Below are 25,153 nucleotides of genomic sequence, written 5' to 3' on the forward strand. Positions count from 1 at the left end.
ATTTTAATTTCAAACTGAAATATTATAAAATAAATACTTTTTGCATGGAGTTCACTGTACTTGGTGATTTCAATCTTATACATATTTTTTAAATCAAAATATAATTATCATATTCATTCAATCCAGATGTTAATTACTTGCTGTATGTCTGAGACTGGGCTATGTACTAGAGATTAAAAATATGAATAAAATATAGTCCTAATCTCAAGAAACAAATACTGGGGTCAAGAAATACTAAAACAAATCTTTATACCATAACTTAGTACATGCAATAATTAAAGGTAAGGTATAAACAAATTCTGTAGAAATAGAAATGGAGAAATAACCAAACCAGCAGGCCAGACAAGAAAGGCTTAACAGAGAAAGTGACACCAGCAGGGGTGGGGCTCCAAGTAGGCTCTGTCTGATGCTGAAAAGCCATCATTTGGTAACTGCCACCAGGACAGGAGAAATTGCATGTGCAAAAAGTACTGTTAAACCTATAGAAGAGACTTCAGGTTTTTCTCTTACACTTTAGAAAAAGGTACATGACTTTAATTTTGTAGTTGTAAAACAAATTTCTTAGTCTAAATCAAAACTATAAAACATGATTTCTCTCCCTTATCCTTAGACAAGTGAAATTTTATAACTTGCATTTCAAAGGTGAGCTTAGAGTATTTCAATTTATTGTTATTACTCCATGCTAATTTCAGAATTAAGAAGGGCGTTGGCATTTGTTTAGTACGAGTTGCTGTAAGATTAAACGTAAATTGGTAAACAGATGATTTGGATAACCTACAATATTGCAAATAATATATGTATAAAAGAAGGTATCACATAGAACTCATTTCTTTACTATTAAATCACAGTGTGCCTGCCTGAGAACCAATTATCTTCACATTTCATAAATATGATGGTGCTCAAAACTCCTTAAATCTAGTCTTTATGTTTATGGACACAATTGTATAAAAAGTAGTTTTATATTTAATAGGAATCACTGTGATGGTGAAGACTCAGTCTAACAACAGGACCCAGGCGAACATCAAAGCAAATTCCAAGTGTAGATCAATCGGGAATATCCCGAACATCCCAACACCAGAGAATTTCTCCCATTTGGCAAAAGAGGGGTGGGTCAGTCAGAAAGTATCAGTGGCATCCACTCTGATCATCCCTCAACATGGAAATATGCCCTTTTTTTAACTATGTCATGATACCTAACTCTCAAACTCTTTTCATTTGAAAATATGTTGCCCCCAACTGTGAAGCAATGCACGCATGAAATGTGCACCCTGCCCCTTAGCACTATATGCTCTTCAGGAAATTCTTTAAAGCTTAGTTTCCTCATCTGTAAAATAAACTACAGTTATGCAACTCCAGCAAAATGCCTGGCACATAGTAAGCACTGAATAAAAGCTGTTGTGAAGTCTTCCACTGATATAGATTATTACATGAGGTCTGTCAATAACCAGCAAGGTACCCGGCACAATTCAGTATGTAACTCATGTTTGTTTCTTACATTGGTTTCCTTTATTTCTTAGGGCTAAGACACTAGCATTTATTTATCTTATAACCCTAACAGTATCTAGGAAAGAGCTTCACAAAAGAAGCCTATCATAAAACCCAGCTAACTTAAAATGGCTTGGGTAACTACTGAATACTCAACAATCTCTCAATGCCACATGTGGTTCATAAGCTCTGGCTGTACCAGTTCAGTTAGTGCGCACTGTAAAAACAATACCTGAATTTACAAAAATGGCTTTCTTACCAGGAGCTTAAGCCACTTCTAAATAACAGTTCATTACTGATAATGACAGGATGAGGGAAACACATAACCATATTTTGAGGGAAACCCAAGGCTAAAAGAGTATGGACAAAGTGAATCAATGGCAAAACAAGGACTCGAACTTAGAAATTTTTGCTTCAAGTTTAGAGTTTTTTCCATCCCAGACTGCATTTCCTCAAAGGACAAAAGTACATTGATTCACATCGATTTTCCAAGTCTTCACTCAATAAGTATGAAATCTATAAACAGTTGCAAATAAACATTTATAAAAGGAACAATGCCAAAATCTTTTCTTTATTAAGCTATTCAATGTATCCTTCTCTGTAATACGAGGTTGATTGTAAATCATTTTGCTTTTTTAGGGACATTGGCTTATTATATTAAGGATAATTATTTTTAAACCTACTACAAATAGAATAAATTAAAACTGTACACAAAATTTAATGTTTTTATCCTATGAGCTTTTTATAGTTCATCTTGTTTCCTCTGGCCATTTGCTTTTAATGTGCAACCAGTGAATAGTGGGTTTTTTATGTTTCACATTTAAAAATGCAGCCTTCCAAGCTCAGCCAGAAATGTCCATTTCAAAAATCTTACTCCAGTCAGTTGGCTTTGTCAGTGACATATGTGCTAAGTGAAAATGTAACCCACAGTGATTTTTCTGCAGGTCAGATGGAATCACTTAGCGTACTCAACATGGTTTCCAGTTCGTGCCTCAAGAGGAATTTCCTTCAGCTAGCAAGTGTTTCTTTTAAACGTCAGACCAGCTACTGTTGTTTGAACACAAGTGTTATCTTGGCATGGTTGGAATATATGTGCATTCTGAGAATTATAAATGTTATTCTTATCAAAATATGAAAATTTTGAATATATTTGCAATATAAACATTGTATGGATTCAATATAAAATTTAAGTAACCAGTGGGTGGTGTTTGGGGAACCAGAACTTTTGAATTTTAATCAATGCCTCTGTTTTCAAAGTTTCTTTACGTCCAAAACACTTCACAGATATAGTGGCTCATGTAAGCAGAGATGCTAAATGTCAAAAAAAGCACCTTTAGTGTTAAAAAAATTAGGAACTGCAAATAATATTAAGTATGCTCTTTTCTGTCACATAACAAATGACCATTAACACAGAGCCTTTTTAGCAAAACATACCATAAATACATCAATATATGAGAAATTTTCAGTTATTAAAAATGAAGGGTCGGCACCTAGAGGGGTGGGATAGAGCGGGTGGGAGGGAGACGCAAAAGGGAGGGGATATGGGGATATATGTATACATATAGCTGATTCACTTTGTTATACAGCAGAAACTAACACAACATTGTAAAGCAATTATACTCCAATAAAGATGTTAAAAAAAAAAAAAAAAATGAAGGGTTGGGACTTCCCCGGTGGTCCAGAGGTTAAGACTTCGCCTTCCAATGCAGGGGATGCAGGTTCGATCCCTGGTTGGGGAGCTAAGATCTCGGCCTCGCACCCGAAAAACCAAAACATAAACCAGAAGCAATATTGTAACAAATTCAATAAAGACTTTAAAAATGGTCCACATCAAAAAAATCCTTAAAAAAAAAAAATGAAGGGTCAAATTTCACCAAACATAATTCTTGTTTTTCCAAGGGTTGCAATTTTAAGTTGGTTAACTATTTTAAAAAGAAAGGCAATCCCAATTTCATAAAATAATCAATAAAACAAAAAGCAATTTGGCCCATCCAAGAGACCCTTTCCTTCATACTCTATCAATAAGCTAGACAAACACATGCATCTACTGCATCAAATAAGGTTAAAGTTCTCCCACAAACTATGACCATGTGAAGAAGCCAAGCAGAGCAAACCTCTTGATGATCCTAAAACTGATTTTCAATTGGTTTATTATCTGATTGCTTTTATACTCCCCATGGATACCTTTTTTGTGAAAGATCAGGGATTGTTTTCATTATTAAAAGGCAATTCTTTTTCACTCCAGTGGCTTATCAACCTTGAATGGAATATAGTACCTACACTTTTCTTGTATGGCTAATAATTACTTTTCTTTGTATAGAGAGACACTAATCTCTTTCTCTGGTAAACAGAAGACATAAAGTTCAACTTGGTTTTTTGCAAGGATAGGACTGAGACCTAGGTTTGGAAACCAAAAAATTATGTCAACCATCAGTAAAGAGCATCTGCTACTAGTGGAAGAACTATTCTGTGTTTAATGGCAGTATTTATAAAGGGGTCTTATTCTTATTAAAAGCAGAAGTGTAGATGTCATTACTCTAGTCAAAAGAACAGCATGTACATTATGACATTATATATTTAACAAGAACACAGAAGGCCTGGTGGCCTAGTGTCAGAAGTTTGTGCTGCCTTGTAAGGGGTCAGAGTTCAATGACTTAAACGAAGCCTTTGATCCTCAAATGGGTAAGAATGAGGAAACTAATAACAATGAATTACCCATGGTAATAACAACCCTTTCCCTGTCTAATGCAGAATCAGCATTCAGAGCTTCCCTTTAATGTTAGTTTCCTAAAACATGAACTTTTCCTAAGAAGAAAATTCAAGAAAAAAGGGACAGGATGTAAATCAAGAAGGAGATATATATATATATATTCTAATGATAAAATGATTCTAGAGCTTCTCTTCTCATCCAGCTTCTATTGGTGCTATTGGTTCATCATGTTGTTCCAACAAATGTTAGAAAAACATGCAAAGTTAATTCCTCTTACCAAATAGAGGAGTGGGAGGGTGAAGCAAATTGGTGCACTTTATATTCATATGTGAATATAAGATTATGGATTCAGTCAGTAACAAATGCATTCTGAATTGTTTCTTAGTCGTGAGAACAAGTTTCTAGGGAACTAACCATTGCCTTTTACTTAATCCCCAAAAGGCTAAAATGGATGCAGAAGTTAAACAGGTGCAGTTAATTAGCCAGAGATGGGCTCAAACCTACAGGTGTAGCTTTGTTACTACTACCTGAATTGGGTACAGCAAACTCTTAAAGTAATTTTATTCCCCAACTACAAGCATCCCAATCATTCTGTCATCCCTTAAAATTTGCACACATACAAGCACATGAAATGTTAGAGGAAGACAATACATCAGAGAGAAAAGAAAAGGCTAGGAGAAGCCAAGGAAAAGGAAAATAAGGGGGAAAACTGAATTAGCTAATACATAATTTTAACATCTCTGTGTTAAATTGTCTACCATTAATACAACTTCCAAAATAAACTGTCCTTCTAAATGCATACAGAATTACTTGGAGAGGAACGTGATTTATCAAACTGATGAAAGAACAGAAATTTTATTTTATAATTCTGAATTTTCTCATACGAAAAATTGGGGTAAAGTATCACCCATTTCTTATAGGTACTTATTTCTTAAGGGAATTCCCTGGCGGTCCGGTGGTTAGGACTCCGTGCTTCCACTGCAGGGGGCCCAGGTTCTATCCCTGGTCACGGAACTAAGATCTCGCAAGCCCCGTAGCATGGCCAAAAAAAAAAAAAAAGATATATAATATAAGCAGTATTGCAAAGCACCTAGCACAGTATCTGAAACAGTATTCAATAAATGAAAGCAATTTTTAATCATATTAAAGTAAAAATTGAATGATGAAAGATGTTTATGAAGCCCATGATGTCTAACATTCTTACTGTATATTCTTGATATCAGTATATCATATATTTCCATTTTAATTAAACAAGTACATTACTTCTTAGAAGGAAATTATCTGAAAAAGATAATCCAATACTCAGAATACCAAAAGATTTCAAATTATTTTCTTTCATCATTGCCAAAGCTATGTAAAACTTATAAACGTTATTTGTGCTTATCAAAGGACTGGCTGAAAACCACCTTTGAAGTCATAGACGCTTATCACATGACATTTGAAGATATAGGGAGCTACACTTACGCACTTACTCTTCTTAAACTTGATCTATTTTTCTTAACATCTTTATTGGAGTATAATTGCTTTACAAATGTTGTGTTAGTTTCTGCTGTATAACAAAGTGAATCAGCTATACGTATACATAAATCCCCACATCCCCTCCCTCTTGCGTCTCCCTCCCACCCTCCCTATCCCACCCCTCTAGGTGGTCACAGAGAACCAAGCTGATCTCCCTGTGCTATGCGGCTGCTTCCCACTAGCTATCTATTTTACATTTGGTAGTGTATATATGTCCATGCCACTCTCTCACTTTGTCCCAATTACCCTTCCCGCTCCACGTATGCTCAAGTCCATTCTCTAGCTCTGCCTCTTTATTCCTGTCCTGCCCCTAGGTCCTTCAGAATCTTTTTTTTTTTTTTGGATTCCATATATATGTGTTAGCATACGGTATTTGTTTTTCGCTTCCTGACTTACCTGACTCTGTATGACAGACTCTAGGTCCATCCACCTCACTACAAATAACTCAATTTTGTTTCTTTATGGCTGAGTAATATTCCATTGTATATATGTGTCACACCTTCTTTATCCATTCATCTGTCGATGGACATTTAGGTTGCTTCCATGTCCTGGCTATTATAAATACAGCTGCAATGAACATTGTGATACATGACTTTTTTGAATTATGGTTTTCTCTGCGTATACGCCCAGTAGTGGGATTGCTGGGTCATAGGGTAATTCTATTTTTAGTTTTTTAAGGAACCTCCATACTGTTATCCATAGTGGCTGTATCAATTTACATTCCCACCAACAGTACAAGAGGGTTCCCTTTTCTCCATTTCCTCTCCAGCATTTGTTGTTTGTAGATTTTCTGATGATGCCCATTCTAACTGCTGTGAGGTGATACCTCATTGTAGTTTTGATTTGCATTTCTCTAATAATTAGTGATGTTGAGCATCCTTTCATGTGCTTCTTGGCCATCTGTATGTCTTCTTTGGAGAAATGTCTATTTAGGTCTTTGGTCCATTTTTGGATTGGGCTGTTTGTTTTTTTAATATTGAGCTGCATGAGCTGTTTATATATTTTGGAGATTAATCCTTTGTTGATTCGTTTGCAAATATTTTCTCCCATTCTGAGGGTTGTCCTTTCACCTTGTTTGTAGTTTCCTTTGCTGTGCAAAAGCTTTTAAGTTTCATTAGGTCCCATTTGTTTATTTTTGTGGTTTTTTTGAATTTTATTTTATTTATTTTTTTATACAGCAGGTTCTTATTAGTCATCAATTTTATACACATCAGTGTACACATGTCAATCCCAATCGCCCAATTCATCATACCACCATCCCCAACCCCCGTGGCTTTCCCCCCTTGGTGTCCATACGTTTGTTCTCTATATCAGTGTCTCAACTTCTGCCCTACAAACTGGTTCATCTGTACCATTTTTCTAGGTTCCACATACATGCGTTAGTATACAATATTTGTTTTTCTCTTTCTGACTTACTTCACTCTGTATGACAGTCTCTAGATCCATCCATGTCTCTACAAATGAGCCAATTTTGTTCCTTTTAATGGCTGAGTAATAGTCCATTGTATATATGTACCACATCTTCTTTATCCATTAGTCTGTCAATGGACATTTAGGTTGCTTCCATGACCTGGCTATTGTAAATAGTGCTGCAATGAACATTGGGGTTCACGTGTCTTTTTGAATTATGGTTTTCTCGGGGTGTATGCCCAGGAGTGGGATTGCTGGGTCATATGGTAATTCTATTTTTAGTTTTTTAAGGAACCGCCACACTGTTCTCCATAGTGGCTATATCAATTTACATTCCCACCAACAGTGCAAGAGGGTTCCCTTTTCTCTATTTAGGTCTTCAGCCCATTATTGTATTGGGTTGTTTGTTTCTTTAATATTGAGCTGCATGAGCTGTTTATATATTTTGGAGATTAATCCTTTGTCCATTGATTCATTTGCAAATATTTTCTCCCATTCTGAGGGCTGTCTTTTCGTCTTGTTTATGGTTTCCTTTGCTGTGCAAAAGCTTTGAAGCTTCATTAGGTCCCATTTGTTTATTTTTGTTTTTATTTCCATTACTCTAGGAGGTGGATCAAAAAAGATCTTGCTGTGATTTATGTCAAAGAGTGTTCTTCCTATGTTTTCCTCTAAGAGTTTTATAGTGTCCGGTCTTACATTTAGGTCTTGAATCCATTTTGAGTTTATTTTTGTGTATGGTGTTAGGGAGTGTTCTAATTTCATTCTTTTACATGTAGCTGTCCAATTTTCCCAGCACCACTTACTGAAGAGACTGTCTTTTCTCCATTGTATATCCTTGCCTCCGCTGTCATAGATTAGTTGACCATAGGTGTGTGGGTTTATCTCTGGGCTTTCTATCTTGTTTCATTGATCTATGTTTCTGGTTTTGTGCCAGTACCATATTGTCTTGATTACTGTAGCTTTGTAATATAGTCTGAAATCAGGGAGCCTGATTCCTCCAGCTTTATTTTTCTTTCTCAAGATTGCTTTGGTTATTCAGGGTCTTTTGTGCCTCCATACAAATGGTGAAATTTTGTCCTAGTTCTGTGAAAAATGCCATTGGTAGTTTGATAAGGATTGCACTGAATCTGTAGTTTGCTTTGTGTAGTAGAGTCATTTTCACAATGCTGATTCTTCCAATCCAAGAACATGGTATATCTCTCCATCTGTTTGTATCATCTTTAATTTCTTTCATCAGTTTCTTATAGTTTCCTGCATACAGGTCTTTTGTCTCCCTAGATAGGTTTATTCCTAGGTATTTTATTCTTTTTCTTGCAGTGGTAAATGGGAGTGTTTCCTTCATTTCTCTTTCAGATTTTTCATCATTAGTGTACAGGAATGCAAGAGATTTCTGAGCATTAATTTTGTATCCTGCTACTTTACCAAATTCATTGATTAGTTCTAGTAGTTTTCTGGTGGCATCTTTAGGATTCTCTATGTATAGTATGTCATCTGCAAACAGTGACAGTTTTACTTCTTCTTTTCCAATTTGGATTCCTTTTATTTATATTTCTTCTCTGATTGCTGGGCTAAAACTTCTAAAACTACGTTGAATAATAGTGGTGAGAGTTGGCAACCTTGCCTTGTTCCTGATCTTAGTGGAAATGGTTTCAGTTTCTCACCATTGAGAATGATGTTGGCTGTGGGTTTGTCATATATGGCCTTTATTATGTTGAGGTAAGTTCCCTCTATGCCTACTTTCTGGAGGGTTTTTATCATAAATGGGTGTTGAATATTGTTGAAAGTTTTTTCTGCATCTATTGAGATTATCACACAGTTTTTATCCTTCAGTTTGTTAATATGGTGTATCACATTGATTTGCGGATACTGAAGAATCCTTGCATTCCTGGGATAAACCCCACTTGATCATGGTATATGATCCTTTTAATGTGCTGCTGGATTCTGTTTGCTAGTATTTTGTTGAGGATTTTCGCATCTTTGTTCATCAGTGATATTGGCCCATAGTTTTCTTTTTTGTGACATCTTTGGTTTTGTATCAGGGTGATGGTGGCCTAGTAGAATGAGTTTGGGAGTGTTCCTCCCTCTGCTATATTTTGGAAGAGGTTGAGAAGGATAGGTGTTAGCTCTTCTCTAAATGTTTGATAAAATTCTCCTGTGAAGCCATCTGGTCCTGGGCTTTTGTTCGTCGGAAGTTTTTTTTTTTTTTTTTGCAGTACGCAGGCCTCTCACTGTTGTGGCCTTTCCCGTTGCGGAGCACAGGCTCCAGACGCGCAGGCTCAGCAGCCATGGCTCACGGGCTCAGCTGCTCCACTGCATATGGGATCTTTCCGGACCAGGGCACGAACCCGTGTCCCCTGCATCAGCAGGCGGACTCTCAACCACTGCGCCACGAGGGAAGCCCCATTGGAAGATTTTTAATCATAGTTTCAATTTCAGTGCTTGTGATTGGTCTGTTTATATTTTCTATTTCTTCCTGGTTCAGTCTCAGAAGGTTGTGCTTTTCTAAGAATTGGTCCATTTCTTCCAGGTTGTCCATTTTATTGGCACAGAGTTGCTTGTAGTAATCTCTCATGATCCTTTGTATTTCTGCAGTGTCAGTTGTTACTTCTCCCTTTTCATTTCTAATCCTATTGATTTGAGTCTTCTCCCTTTTTTTCTTGGTGACTCGGGCCAATGGTTTATCAATTTTGTTTATCTTCTCAAAGAACCAGCTTTTAGTTTTATTGATCTTTGCTATTGTTTCCTTCATTTCTTTTTCATTTATTTCTGATTTGATCTTTATGATTTTTTTCCTTCTGCTAACTTTGGGGGTTTTTTGTTCTTCTTTCTCTAATTGCTTTAGGTGTAAGGTTAGGTTGTTTATTTGAGATGTTTCTTGTTTCTTGAGGTAGTATTGTTTTGCTATAAACTTTCCTCTTAGAACTGCTTTTGCTGCATCCCATAGGTTTTGGGTCATCGTATTTTCATTGTCATTTGTTTCTAGGTATTTTTCTTATTTCCTCTTTGATTTCTTCAGTGATCTTCTGGTTATTTAGTAGTGAAGCACATTGATCAGTAGACCAGAATAGAGAACATAGAAATATACCCACACGAATATGACCAACAGATTTTTGACAAAGGTGCTAACCAATACAATGAAGGAAGGATAGCTTTTTTAACGCATAATGCTGGAACAATTGAACCCTCATAGAAAGAAAAATGAACTTTGATGCAAACCTGATGACTAATGCAAAACTTAACTCAAAATGCAACATAAGTCTACGTAAAAAGTAAAACTATAATATTTTTAGAGGGAAACTTTCAGAAAAAAATCTTTGTGACCTAAGACAAGCAAAGAATTCTTAGACATAACATCAAAAGCACAATCCATAAAAGAAAAATTGATGAAGTGGACTTCACCAAAATTAAAAACTTTTGCTCTGTGAAAAACCCTGTTAAGAGGTTAGAAAGATAAGCCACAGATTGGGAAAGATATTTGCAAATCACATATCTGACAAAGGCCTTGTATCCAAAAGATATAAAGAATGCTCTAAGTTTACCAGTAAAAACACAAACAACGCAGTTAGAAAAACAAAACAAAAAACACCAAATCCAGTTTGAAACAGACACTTAACCAAATAGGGAATATGGGTGCACACAAGTATATGAAGAGATGTTCAATATCATTAACCATGCTGAGTGAAGAAACGCCAATATCTAAGGGTTACATACCATACGATTCCATTTACACAAGTTTGAAATGACAAAATTAGAGAGATGGAGAACAGGTCAGTGACTGTCAGAGGTTAGGGAAGGGGTATGATTATAAAAGTAGCACAATGGAGGGCCTTTGTGTGATGGAACAGTTCCATATCTTGATTGGGATGGCAACTACATGATTCCATACAAGTGATAAAATTTCATAGAACTATACCCACACAGAAAAAAATCAGTTCAGGTAAAGAGTGATGCAATCCAAGTAAGGTCTGTATCTAGTCAGTAGTATTGTGCCAATATCAGTTTCCTAGTTTTCACATTGTACAGTGTTACTATTGGGGGAAGTTGGGTGATGGGTTTACAGGACCTTTTTGTACTATTTTTGCAATTTCTTGTGAGTTTATAATTTTTTCAAAAAGTTATCAAAAAGGAACCACTGAGGGACTTCCCTGGTGGTCCTGTGGTTAAGGCTTTGCCTTCCAATGCAGGGGGTGTGGGTGCAATCCCTGGTCAGGGAGCTAGGATCCCACATGCCTTGGGGCCAAAAAACCAAAACATAAAAAAACAGAAGCAATATTGTAAGATATTCAATAAAGACTTTAAAAATGGTCCACATCAAAAAAAAAATCTTAAAAAAAAGGAACCACTGAGATGCCATGACTACTGCCACCTCAACAACAATTTTATGCCAATGAATTTGAAAACCTCAATGAAATGGGCAAATTTCTAGAAAAATTTCCCACAGTAAAAGCACTGAATAAATTCTACAAAACTTACAAGAATAAACTTTATTCAAGGGAATAAAAATGTGACATTTCACAACTGAATGTGAATAATGTCACTGGAGCAAATTTTGCCTCTCCAGTAGAACTATATATACTGCTAAATTGATTTTGTTTTCTCCAATATCTTGTAATTTCTTAATTATGTCTGTTTCAATGACTCATTCAGAGTTTGGTATTAAGGGATACTTCATAAATTCCAGTAAGGCAACTAGCTGGTGTTAGATCTCATTTTACCAAAACTCCTATTGATGTGGTTCTTCCAAACATTTTAAATCTTATCTTTCTTTTTCCTTTATGTATACTTGGCCATTTTTCCTGAAACTATTGATACCTGTGATCATGTATCTAGTAATCCTAACATTTTTAGTTCAATTATATTTTAATAGATTAAATAGAAAAAAATTTTCTAATCTGGGAAGATAAAACAATGCCAAGTCTCTAGTTTGGAGCTCTAGGTTTGCTCTTTATCCCTGTTCTAAGCTTTTCCCTGGTCTCTTTGATTGTGATAGTTCATTCCTTCTCTCTCGTGTTGGAATGGTAGAAACTCTTTGGTTTGGGGCTGCATGACAGCCATTTGTCCTTATGTGGTCTATTATTCTGTCTCAGGGGTTGCCTGTCCATAAGATTAAATTTGATCTATTTTTAACCATTTTAAATTATAAAACTAATAGAATTGAACAGTCAGAAGAGTAGCAAATGGAAAGGTGAAGTCTCCTTCCTTCCTGAAGTCAGCAGAATACAACCAGGAAACAATTTTTTTCCCATAATTGTTCCTGTAAAGCTGTTCTGTGGACTCATTCTTCACTGCTCCTGAATGCAGTTTAAGGCAAATCTTACAGCTTTCCTATTCTCTCTTAGGAAATCATGAATAATCTCGTTTTCCAAGTATTAACACATCTAGACTCTCTTGGAGGATTTCAACTTCCAGTTAAAACAAAATAACTAGCCCTCCTACTGTAAACTACTATAAACTGGACAAAACATATCAGGCTACTGTCAGCAGGCATTTAACAACAGGCAGCACAGCCTATGACACCAAGAGAAGGGAAACTCATGAGGTGAGCCCCCGCATCTGCCCAAGCTCTGACAGGAGATAATTTCCAACTGCAGCACAGCAAGCTGGAGTTCAAGCAGAGCACAGTAGCCTCACTAAGCTAAGAAGGCAGCTATCAGACTTGGGGGCAGCTGCAGAACCTGAAATCTGGGGCAAGGCACCAGAGAGAAGAAACAGAAAGCTGTGAGACATTCCCTGATTGTCCCTAATTGAGTGCTGAGCTGAGCATGCACATGGAGAGACTGTGCAGGATTTATCAAAGGATGACTGCTACAGGGGTGAGAATGGAACAGATACCAGAGGTCAAGCAGTGCTGGGAGATGTTAAAGGCCTGACCCAACTGATATGGAAAGACCTCATTAATACCTTGTAAATACCCTGAGAAAGGCTGCTCCGTTAAGAGTAAGGGCCAGGCCCCAGAGGAAGGCCTGCTCTACACCCACCTAACACAGTCTAAAACCAAGCCCTTACAAGCGCCACAGGGAAGAGAGAGTTTGGGAGTTGAGACATCCCAGGTCAAAGGAGTTTAGGAAATGTCTTGGACTTTCCCCAAATCTGCCCTACAAGAACATAAAATCAAGCTGTCACAACGTCAAGGTGATCAGCCAGGAATTCTACTGTAGCTTTTCTGCTGGATATGTAGAGGTATCTCATTGTGGTTTTAATTTGAATCTCCCTGAGGCCTAATGATGCTGAGCAACTTTTCACACACTTATTGGGCCATTTGCATACCTTCTTCTGTGCTATGTCTCTTCAAATACTTGTCCATTTTTAAAAATTGGGTTGGGGCTTCCCTGGTGGCATAGTGGTTAAGAATCCACCTGCCAATGCAGGGGACACACGTTCAAGCCCTGGTCCAGGAAGATCCCACATGCTGCAGAACAACTAAGCCCGTGCACCACAATTACTGAGCCCACACACCACAGCTACTGAAGCCTGCGCACCTAGAGCCTGTGCTCCACAACAAGAGAAGCCACAGCAATGAGAAGCCCTCACACCACAACGAAGAGTAGCCCCCGCTTGCCGCAACTAGAGAAAGCCTGCACGCAGCAACAGAGACCCAATGCAGCCAAAAATAAATATTAATAAAATAAATAAATTTATTTTTTTAATTGAGTTGTTTATCTTCTTACTGAGTTATAAGATTTCATTATGTATTCTGAATACAACTAATTTGTCAGCTACATACATTGTGAATATTTTCTCTCAGCCCGAGGATTGTCTTTTTATTTTCTTGACAGTTCTCTTTTTTTTTTTTTTCCCCCGATACGCGGGCCTCCCACTGCTGTGGCCTCTCCCGTTGCAGAGCACAGGCTCCGGACGCGCAGGCTCAGCGGACGTGGCTCACGGGCCTAGACGCTCCGTGGCATGTGGGATCTTCCCAGACCGGGGCACGAACTCATGTCCCTTGCATTGGCAGGTGGACTCTCAACCACTGAGCCACCAGGGAAGCCCGACTGTTCTCCTGTGAAGTTGTCTTTTGCTTTTAATTTGGGTGCAATGTAATTTATCATTTTCTTTCTTTTATAATTAGTGCTTTACACGTCCTAAGAAATCTTTGCCTACTCCAAGGTCATAAAGATTTTCTCTTAATTTTTTCTTCTACAAGCTTTACAGTTTTAGCTTTTACATTTCAGTCTATGACCTTTCATCTGTGAAACTATACACATTGGAAGTTTTCTTTGTGAAAAGGTTTTTATTATGAATTCAAAAAATATAGTAGATATAGGGCTATTTATGAATTCAAAAAATGTAGTAGATATAGGGCTTTCAGACTTTCTATTTCTTCTTGTGTCAGTTTGTGGTAAGTTGTGGTCTTCGAGTCATTTGTGTATTTCATCTAAGTTATTAAATTATTGGCATAAAGTTGTTCATAATATTCCTTTATATTCCTTTTAATATCTCTGGGACCTCAAAGTATATTTTAAAAAACAGAGTTTCTGGATTTAGGGAATAATGATGGTCACCTAATTCCAAAACCCTCCCTCCTTTACTCTCCTGGAAAAAAACATAACAACACGGCACCCATACCTTCTGCATTACTATCAGATGGAGAATACTGCAACCTCCACCATACATAAGGGGGGCGGGGGAGAAAATTCCAACAGTACTTCCACCATTAGCCCACTGCTACTACTAAAAACCTGAGGGTATGGGGAATGGGGAAGGGAAGACTTTCATAAGATTCTATGAAAAGGAATAGAGGGAAGTAGAGATTTTAGAGAAAGCAGAGACAAAATCAGAAGAATATGTGAAACAATAAATGTAAATACTTAACATGGGGTGGGACCTAGGAATTCATGGCTCTGGCTACAGGAAAGGAGCTTGAAAGTGTGCAGGACTGGAAGTGGCAGCCTTAGAGAAGCAGTTGGTTTGGGGAATGAGTTAGCTAGAAAGAGAAGATAGAAAAACAGGTTTGTTTACATGATAGGTGATATGGTCAGAAGCAATTATGAAACTACTTCAGATGTATTATAGGAATGAGCAAATAAATACATGTGTTGATGTTGTCGGGGGTCAGGGATCCATTTTGGAAGAAGGGACATACAAATATGGAATGGGGAAGGCAATAAAGAATCACGTAAGGATGGATTGAAATTGGAGATATTGGTGTGAACTTGCGATATCTAAATAATGTTAATGTATGAGTTTATGTGTATTTATGTGCATATATTCATGGATGTGCATGTTTATATGTATGCATGTATGTGTTTATGTATATCTGTATATATGTATATGTATTTGCACATGTACATATCTCCTAGCTTTGCCCTCTGAAAGGGCCTAAAAGCAAAGACACTATGTAACATGAGCACACCTAGCACTTAGATCTTGGTCTCTAATACCATTTCCCACTGAAAAGAACAAGGGTTCTTCAGAGAGAAAGCTTATTCCATGGCTGGAGCAGGATAGGTATAAGATTATCCTGGAACATCTTGCTATGCTAGAAAGTAAAAAAAACAAAAAATGCTAGGGACAACTTAAGCACCAAAATTATTAAGTTCAGTATTGAATTATAGAAATTCAAGCGTGCACACTAATAATAAATAGACAAATACAAGAATGATGGAGAAGGAATATCTACTGCATATAGTAGAATACTAAGGGCCACTGGCAAATGTGAAGAAAATGCTGAGTTAGAAAAATCATTTTGCAACCATCACAGTAAAGGTTTTATCAGGCAAGAATCACCAATGAATGATAAATTTACAGGGAAATTTTGACAAAAAGCAGGATGTTTGTACTGTTTACTAGTAGCAAGAGGGGAAAACAGTAATTATGCAGTGGAAAAATCAAGCAAAACCTTGACCAGCAGATCAAAATTAATTATCAATAAAGATGACTCTATGTGATACTGTGAAACAAATGCTATATTACCTATTCTTGGCAGTATCCTGACCAAGAATGCATATTCTCAACGTAATCACAAGGAAACAGGTGACAAAAAAAATGAGGAAATGAGCAATATTTTGTTTTTTTTAATGGTGGGGAGACTACATTCTTCAAAAATGTCAATGTCATAAAAGACAAAGAAAGGGGGTGAAAATTTTCCAGATTAAAAGAGGCTAAAAATGGGACTTCCCTGGCGGTCCAGTGGTTAAGACTCTGCGCTTCCACTGCAGGAGGTGCAGGTTTGATCCCTGGTCTGGGAACTAAGATCCCGCATGCCTTGCATGGCATGGCAAAAAAAATAATTAATTAATTTAAATTTTTAATAAAAGAGTCTAAATATACATTCAACTGAATGCACTGCCTGCCTCTAGACTAGATCCTATAACAGTGGGATGAGGGTGGCAGGGGGTGGGGGATCCTATAAAGCACTTTATTATATTATTAGATCAACTGAAAAAATTAGAATTTGGAGATTAGAATAGATGAAAGTATTATATCAAAGTAATTTTATGAAATTAGCAACTGTACTGTGGTTATGTAATAATATTCCTATTCTTAGGAAATACACACTAAAGTGCTTAGGAATAAAGGGCCACGAGTCATATAATGTACTCTCAAATGGTTCAGAAAAAATAATTGTGCGCACGGGAGAGAGAAAGAGAGAGTGAGTGCAAAAGAGAGAAAGAAATGATAAAGCAAATAAGAGAAAAGTATTAACAATAGGAAAACATGGGTAAAGGGTATAAAGGTTATTTCTTATATTATTTTTAACTTCAGAGAAAACAAAGAAAGGAAATGTAATCAAATCTCAGTTGTCAATAGTGTCTACACATAGCCGTGATAATGTAAATTCTTGTACCAGTTAGGGAAAAGGCCAAGCTACAATAACAAAGATACACCAAAATACAATGACTTAAAGTAGATAATTTATTTTTATTTTTGCTAACTATAGAGACAATCTCTTCTCTCAACCCTTTCCACACCTCTCTCTGTAATCCCACTTCTTCATTCCACTTCATTTGAACATCTGCCATGAATTCTGTTTCCTGCTGGGATCTTAACTGATACAGTACTTAAGAGATTTGGGGACTAGTTTGCTCACATATCTGATGAACGCACAGATGACTTCCCTTTGAGGAAAAAAACAAAACAAATACATGACATGCAATGGAATCACAATTATTCAAATTAACATTGGTGCAGTGTGCAACAGAGTACCAGTGGAAGACTTTGAGAGATAAATGGCTATTGCACTTGATTGTTTGATGAGAGTGGTAATTACAAAGATTGCTGAATGGGCTACCTGCTTGGCTTAAGCACTTACAAAATATAAAAGCTTGGGATCTTAAACTCCCAAATCAAGGTACAACTGGAAAACTCAAAAGCTTCTATGAAGACCATTTAACAGGATGACACTGCACAAAGAAAAAGGAAATATACAGACTTTCCAGGGTTCATTAATCCATGAGAATGCCAAATACCACAGTATCCACTAGTCAAAATGGGGCTCATAGAATTCCAGTCATAAATGAAGTCTTGAAATAGGAAATTGGACCCTGGCATTGTTAGCATCTCTAACAAACACTGGGTTAAAATGTTCTTATAGTAGATTGTGGATTAACACAATGTTCATTCCTCTCCCCTCCAGAAACTATATTAGAATAATGGTAATCCCAAACATCTACGAAAATTAAAAATACCCTTAATCTCTGAGCAGAACCAATCCTATTAGTAGCCATGAAAATGAAATTGTAGGAAACTAAGAGACAGTCCTGTCAAACGTTTATACTCCCTCTATATTCCCCATTAATTATTATGCCAAGTACTCAGATACTACTTGCCCTGCTGCCAACCATGTGCATGAAGGTAGGATTACTCAACTGTCTGAACATTCATGGGTCCCAGAGGTGAAATAACTCACTCAACCATGGGGGCAGACAATAAAGCTTTTTGCCCATGACTTACAGCCAAGCTTCTGTAATCATGACCTGGCAACCATTCTCACCCCCTTTATTATTATTTTACTCAGGGTAGAATTAAAAGCCTGTGGAGACAGGCACTCAGATTTTCTTTTAACTGACTAGTGACTCTGAGGACGAGTTTCTCCTCAATATTTTATAGAAGCATTATATCAAAAGAGCAAGTATGACTTCCCATTTCAAGATAATCAGCTAAAGACCCTTATGTCTCCTCTAAAAAAAACAGCAACAGCAACAAACCACACCAAACAACAAGGAGTAAAATAAACAGACATCAACTCTTTCAAAGAAATCAGAACTATGGTAAGCCTAACCACAATCTGTGAAGATAGAAAGTGAACAAAGAAAAGGTAAACAATAGAGAAGAGAAGAGAAAGGTCAAATCTAAATGCCTAGAAAGGAATACATTTATCCACCCCCCAAAATTCTGAAAAGCACCAGGCACCACAGAAAGTGGGGTGAGGTGGGATCTGAAGATAAGGTAATATTTTAATGTCTGTGTAATTAACATTTAGGTACCCAGACCTCCACAGGATACAGAAAGTGTCATCTCTGCAGAAGTTGAACTAAGCAAGTGATCCCAGATTAGAGGGACACCAAGTGTGAAATAGCATGGGAACAGGGCAAACAACTGAAAATACAAGGATAAAAAAACTGTCTACATCCTGGAAAGTCAATCCTCTAACTCCCTTCCCCACCAAGCTCCAGAAAACATGGCACTAGCTATTCTCCCCAGACAGGACTTAAAGAAACCTCTAAAGAAAGAAACCACCTCAGGAGAAAAGACATACAGCTACTGATAACAAAGTTCCCAATGAAACAGTGAGCTAGTCCCTAACTGCCCTAAGATGTAGCCCACCAGTTGATAAGCCCTGGCCCCTGGCCCCAAGGACACATGGTTCGCAGTTAGCCTTTATTGCCTGACTGTTAAATATAAATAAGTAGCCAATAATCACATCAAAAGGTGTTCAAAATCACTAGCCATCAGAGAAACACAAATCAAAACCAAAATGAGATACCACCATATACCCACTAGAGTTGCTATAATCAAAAAGATAAGTAATAACGTGTTGGCAAGGATATGGAGAACCTCATCTCATTATTTAGAGATAAGGAGTTAGCCATCAGAAAAACTAAAGGTAGAAATGAATCATATTGGAGAGTAGGGGGAAGTGGGGGGCTGATGCCTTCATAAGTTTGTCAGTACTATTTGACATTTTATTTTTATCAAATAAATTGCACATGGCTAAAAGTTATTTTGAATGTTTCTGTCATTTTGCAAGGTTTAAAGTAAATGGTCTACAAGGAGGTGAAAGACTTATATGCTGAGAACTATAAAACGCTGATAAAGGAAATTGAAGACGATTCAAGGAAATGGAAAGATATCCCATAGTCTTGGATTGGAAGAATTAATACTGTTAAAATGGCCATACTACCCAAAGCAATCTACAGATTTAATGTGATCCCTATCAAATTACCCATGTCATTTTTCACAGAACTAGAACAAATAATCATAAAATTTATATGGAACCATAAAAGACCTAGAATTGCCAAAGCAAAGCCAGAGGCATAACCCTCCCAGACTTCAGACAATACTACAAAGTGTGGTATTGGCACAAAAACAGATATGTGGATCAATGGAACAGAACAGACCGCCCAGAAATAAACCCACACATCTACAGTCATTAATCTTCAACAAAGGAGGCAAGAACATACAATGGAGAAAAGACAGTCCGTCTATTCAGCAAGTGGTATGGGGAAAGCTGAAAAGCCACACGGAAATCAAAGAAGTTAGAACACACCCTCACAATATGCACAAAAATAAACTCAAAATGGCTTAAAGAGTTAAATACAAGACACAACACCATAAAACTCCTAGAAGAGAACATAGGCAAAACATTCCCTGACATAAATCGCATCAAGGTTTTCTTAGGTCAGTGTCCCAAGGCAATAGAAATAAAGCAAAAATAAACAAATGGGACCTAATCAAACTTAAAAGCTTTTGCACAGCAAAGGAAACCATAAACAAAATGAAAAGACAACCTATGGAATGGGAGAAAATATTTGCAAATGATGCAACCAACAAGGACAAAATAAACAAACAACTCATACTACTCAATAACAAAAACAACAACAAAAAATCCAATCAAAAAATGGGCAGAAGACCTAAATAGACTTTTCTCCAGAGAAAATATACAGATGGCCAATAGGTACATGAAAACATGTTCAACATCACTAATTATTAGAGAAATGCAAATCAAAACTACAATGAGGTACCACCTCATACAGGTCAGAATGGCCATCATTAAAAAGTCTACAAATAACAGATGCTGGAGAGGGTGTGGAAAAAAGGGAATCCTCCTACACTGTTGGTGGGAATGTAAATTGGTGCAACCACTATGGAAAACAGTATGGAGGTTCCTTAAAAAACTAAAAATAGGGTTGCCATATGATCCAGCAATCCCATATCTGGAGAAAACTCTAATTCAGAAAGATGCATCCACCCCAATGTTCAGAGCAGCACTATTTACAATAGCCAAGACATGGAACCAACCTAAATGTCCATCGACAGATAAATAAAGAAGATGTAGTATATATATACAGTGGAACACTACTCAGCCATAAAAAAGAATGAAATAATGCCATTTGCAGCAACATGGATGGACCTAGAGAGTATCATAGTAAGTGAAGTAAGCCCGACAGAGAAAGACAAATATCATATGATATTGCTTACATGTGCAATCTAAAATAAAAAAAAAAATGATACAAATGAACTTGTATACAAAACAGAAGTAGACCCACAGACATAGAAAATAAACTTATGGTTACCAAAGGGGAAGGTAGGGAGAGATAAATTAAGAGTTTGGGATTAACACATATACACTACTATATATAAAGTAGATAACCAACAAGGACCTACTGTATAGCACAGAGAACTATACTCAATATTTTGTAATAACCTATAAGGGAAAAGAATCTGAGAAAGAATATACAGATATAGGTATAGATATAGATGTATAAGTAAACCACTTTGCTGTACACCTGAAAATAAGACAACATTGTAAATCAACTATATTTCAATAAAAAAATAAAATTAAAAAATATATTCCTGGTTGAAAACTAAAAAAAGAAAAGAAAAGAAAATATGACACAAATGAACTTATTTACAAAACAGAAACAGGCTCACAGACATAGAAAACAAACTTATGGTTATCAAAGGGGAAAGGGAGTGGGAGAGGGATAAAGTAGGAGTTTGGGATTAGCAGATACACACTATATACAAAACAGATAAACAACAAGGTCCAACTGTACAGCACAGGAAACTATATTCCATATCCTATAATAACTCATAATGGAAAAGAATATGAAAAAGAATATGTATATATACGTATAACTGAATTACTCTGCTGATTTAAAAAAGGCAAAAGTTGGGGCTTCCCTGGTGGTGCAGTGGTTGAGAATCTGCCTGCTAATGCAGCGGACACGGGTTCGAGCCCTGGTCTGGGAAGATCCCACATGCCACGGAGCAACTAGGCCCGTGAGCCACAACTAGTGAGCCTGCGCGTCTGGAGCCTGTGCTCCGCAACAAGAGAGGCCACGACAGTGAGCGGCCCGCGCACCGCGATGAAGAGTGGCCCCCGCTTGCCACAACTAGAGAAAGCCCTTGCACAGAAACGAAGACCCAACACAGCCAAAAATAAAATTAATTAATTAAAGTACCCTTAATTTTTAAAAAAAGGCAAAAGTTAATCACTCTGCTGATTGAAAATAACATAACACTGTAAACCAACTATACTTCAATTTAAAAAATTGTTAAAAAAATTAAATAAAAAAATAAATTGTTAAAGTGGTCTATTTTTAAAGATGTAACAAAATATTTTGCTAATACACTTCTAACATCTCTCTCCTAAGCCTAGGAGCTTCATCTCTGATTTTCCAACAGCCCTGCAGTGGATTGTACCATATTAAAAGGTATCATTAAATTCCCCCACCTTGATTTAAGACAGTACATAAATGTATATAGTGTGTAATTTTTAAGTGGGAGAGGGAGGAGAGGAGAATAAGTAGGTATAATATTTTTTTAAAAAATAGATTATTGAAAAGCCAAAAAAGTAGAAGACTGACTTCTACACTTCTTCTAGCTCACGTCAGTAACTGTGTAATAAATACAAACAGCTCAACTATTCTATGATAAGCACTATATAAATCCTAAAACTCTACCATAATATATTAGCCTTTAAAAGCCAGAAAAACATAGCTATTGCCAGTTAATCTCAAAACTGAGGAAAATTTACAAGAAATATGGTTCAGGCATATTAGAGGTCCCTAATTTTAATGCCCTCATTAACTGAATAACCTATTAGGCCCAATGCCTACTAATCTATATCATTTGTCACGCTTACATTTATTCCAATATAATTAATACACACTGATTCCCCAACAGATAATCTATTCTACATACTGACATCAAAACAATATGGTTTTCAGGAAGTTGGGCAAGAGAAGCAAAGAAAGAGTAAGGGATGAATGATGGAGCCAATTTCCCAAGTTTCAGTAAAATTTGTTACCATCTTTCAAAAAGAAAAGAACTATTGATTGTGTTCCCAAATTATATTATATGTTGATCAATTCAAGAACAGCCTAATACTGCTGAGAAAACCACAGAATAACAGGATTTGGAATAATTTTTCATTGAAAGGCAAAAGTTAAACAACATATTCCTTAAGAGAACTACCAACAGTAGACATATTAATAGTGCTAGGCACTGTTCCTAATATATCAGGACCTACATTAAAACCCCTGCTAAAGTCTAGAAATGGTCATAACAAATCTTTCAGCCTTACAGCATAAAAGTCAGTTGATAATTTCTTTGTCTAACGCCTAATAAAACTTATTCTTCCAAAATTGTGGAAAAGCTAAGCACAGTCCTCCTATATTATAAAGTTTCCTGTTACAAAGTTGCATGGTTTACACATATGTTATACTTTATTATTGAAAAAAGAGTCCTCCTTATAACACCCTCTTTGTTGTAATACTCAACATACTTTGCCTCCAGGCTAGATATATAATGAAAGCAAAATGAATTCAGACAGATTGTTGAGGAAAAAAGCTAGTTTCTTTTTAGTAGCCTTTCTAAAGTCTTTTTTCTTTCCTTGTAGCTTTTCATCATCTCAACGTTTTGCTCCTGCTGAACATTTTCCTTTTCTTTTTACATATTTCCTTTGGTAAATGAAAGATGATAGACTGTTAAAAACCAGTTTGTACTACCTTGGAAGCAAGCCCTTTTAATATACAACTCCTGCCTTCCAAAACCTTGTACAAATTTCATGTTTAGGACAATGAACTGTATAGGACTTAATCAACCAGCTGCAAAAAGCTATATGAAATTTTCCACTCACACATTTTTATGTTCACAGTCCCCTAAAATCATGAATATAACTTTCCAAATTAGATTTAGGAATACTTTTCAGTTATTGTTTCCGTATTAAATAGTACTGTCTTATTTTAGCAAAGATCTACAAATGCTGCTTTAAAACGTTCTTATTCACAAATTTCAATGTAAGGAAATTTGGTTTAAAAACACTTTATTTTTAACTTAGGCAGAAATACAGTTCAAATATTAATATAAGATGGGGCGGGGCTTATTCTGATATGCCAAGCTTAATAATTTCTGATATCCTAAATTAGCCAGAAGTGACTTAAATTATGTACTATATGAAATACTGAAGGTACACATTTTATATCTTTAACGTTTAAGAAGTAAACACACACAATACTACTCTTGCACATAAAGCAAGAGTAGTACTTTATTACTAGTAATATTAGAACTCTACTCTCGATAATCTTGAACGTCTTTAAAAATTTTAATAGTAAAAAGATTGGGAGGGCTTCCCTGGTGGCGCAGTGGTTGAGAGTCCGCCTGCCGATGCAGGGGACACGGGTTCGTGCCCCGGTCCGGGAGGATCCCACATGCCACAGAGCGGCTGGGACCGTGAGCCGTGGCCACTGGGCCTGTGCGTCCGGAGCCTGTGCTCCGCAATGGGAGAGGCCACAACAGTGAGAGGCCTGCGTACCGAAAAAAAAAAAAAAGATTGGGAAAAAATTGTAGCAGTATAATTTTTAAAATCATCCTACATTTGTTTAACACTTTTATTTTTGTACTGTCCACATAAAGAATTATATAAGGATGTTTGTAGCCTTTATTCATTTTAGTCAAAAACTGGAAACCACCCAAATATCCATCAAAAAGCTAATCTACTTAAAATTTATTTTATATGTAAAACCTCTACACAGAGGACTACTAATGCACTTTGAAAATACCTTTAACATGGTAGTAGTCAACACAACATTTGTTTTTCATATTAAGCATTAACATGTATTTCTACCTTGTGCTTTAGAATTTAAATCTGCAAGTAAGAGTTTCCATGTAGAATGGAAAAGGGTTAATAAATTAACTTAATTCAAGAGAGACTGGGGGTGGGGGCGGGGAGATTGTTCATTTCTCATGACAATGTGTTTTGTAAGCGATTTTTTTTAAAGGTTGGAACCCTTTATATCACAGTGTCATCTGAATAAAGTAGTTTTATGGTAATCATTTTCCTTCTCAGTTGAGTAAAGTATTTAATAGCTTAGTTATTCCACTCTTAAGAAGGGGACCATGATTAAACATATATAGAGATCAAAAATGGCTGTCAAATCCTATCAAGACTACCATATTTAACCATCTTCTTGTCAAAGGCAGTTCTGACCACAGACATTCCCATAACACTTTTCCAGCCTTGGCATTCGGCCACCATGAAAGAAAATATTTTTTTTCAAACAACACCAAGAAACTTCAAATATTCTTTTTAACCTTTCCCCCTCTAACCAGAGTAGGCAAGGAGGCATTTAACCACTAAATTTCTATAGCGTATGTATAGAGGGAATCAGAATTCACCTTTCAGGAAAAGTAACAACTTTAAATGATCGTGTAAAAAATGAATTTGCAGAATACAGGGAACTCTCTTTATAACATTCCCACAGGAACTAAAGGTTTTATAAAACATAATATACAGGAAGACGCTATTTGAAAGTAACATTGTTTTATGGGTCTTGGACCAGAGATTTTATAAATGAATACCAT

The 25,153-nt window shown here is 36.5% G+C and overlaps 1 protein-coding gene and 1 long non-coding RNA gene across 18 annotated transcripts in view; both read right to left on the reverse strand.

Moving 5' to 3' along the window:
• Positions 1-25,153, reverse strand: part of BBS9 (Bardet-Biedl syndrome 9) — a 442,463-nt gene that overhangs the window by 380,502 nt on the left and 36,808 nt on the right. The gene's annotated exons all lie outside the window — the stretch shown is intronic.
• Positions 11,432-22,241, reverse strand: LOC113618247 (uncharacterized). The gene is made up of 3 exons (XR_003431940.1): positions 22,230-22,241; positions 21,683-21,693; positions 11,432-13,393 (listed from the first exon to the last, which is right to left on the reverse strand). It is a non-coding gene; the product is annotated as an uncharacterized LOC113618247 (long non-coding RNA).

Source organism: Aethalodelphis obliquidens, unplaced genomic scaffold (assembly GCF_003676395.1).
Source record: "Aethalodelphis obliquidens isolate GAN/ISIS:26980383/991018 unplaced genomic scaffold, ASM367639v1 scaffold5, whole genome shotgun sequence".
Taxonomy (NCBI): Eukaryota; Metazoa; Chordata; class Mammalia; order Artiodactyla; family Delphinidae; genus Aethalodelphis; species Aethalodelphis obliquidens.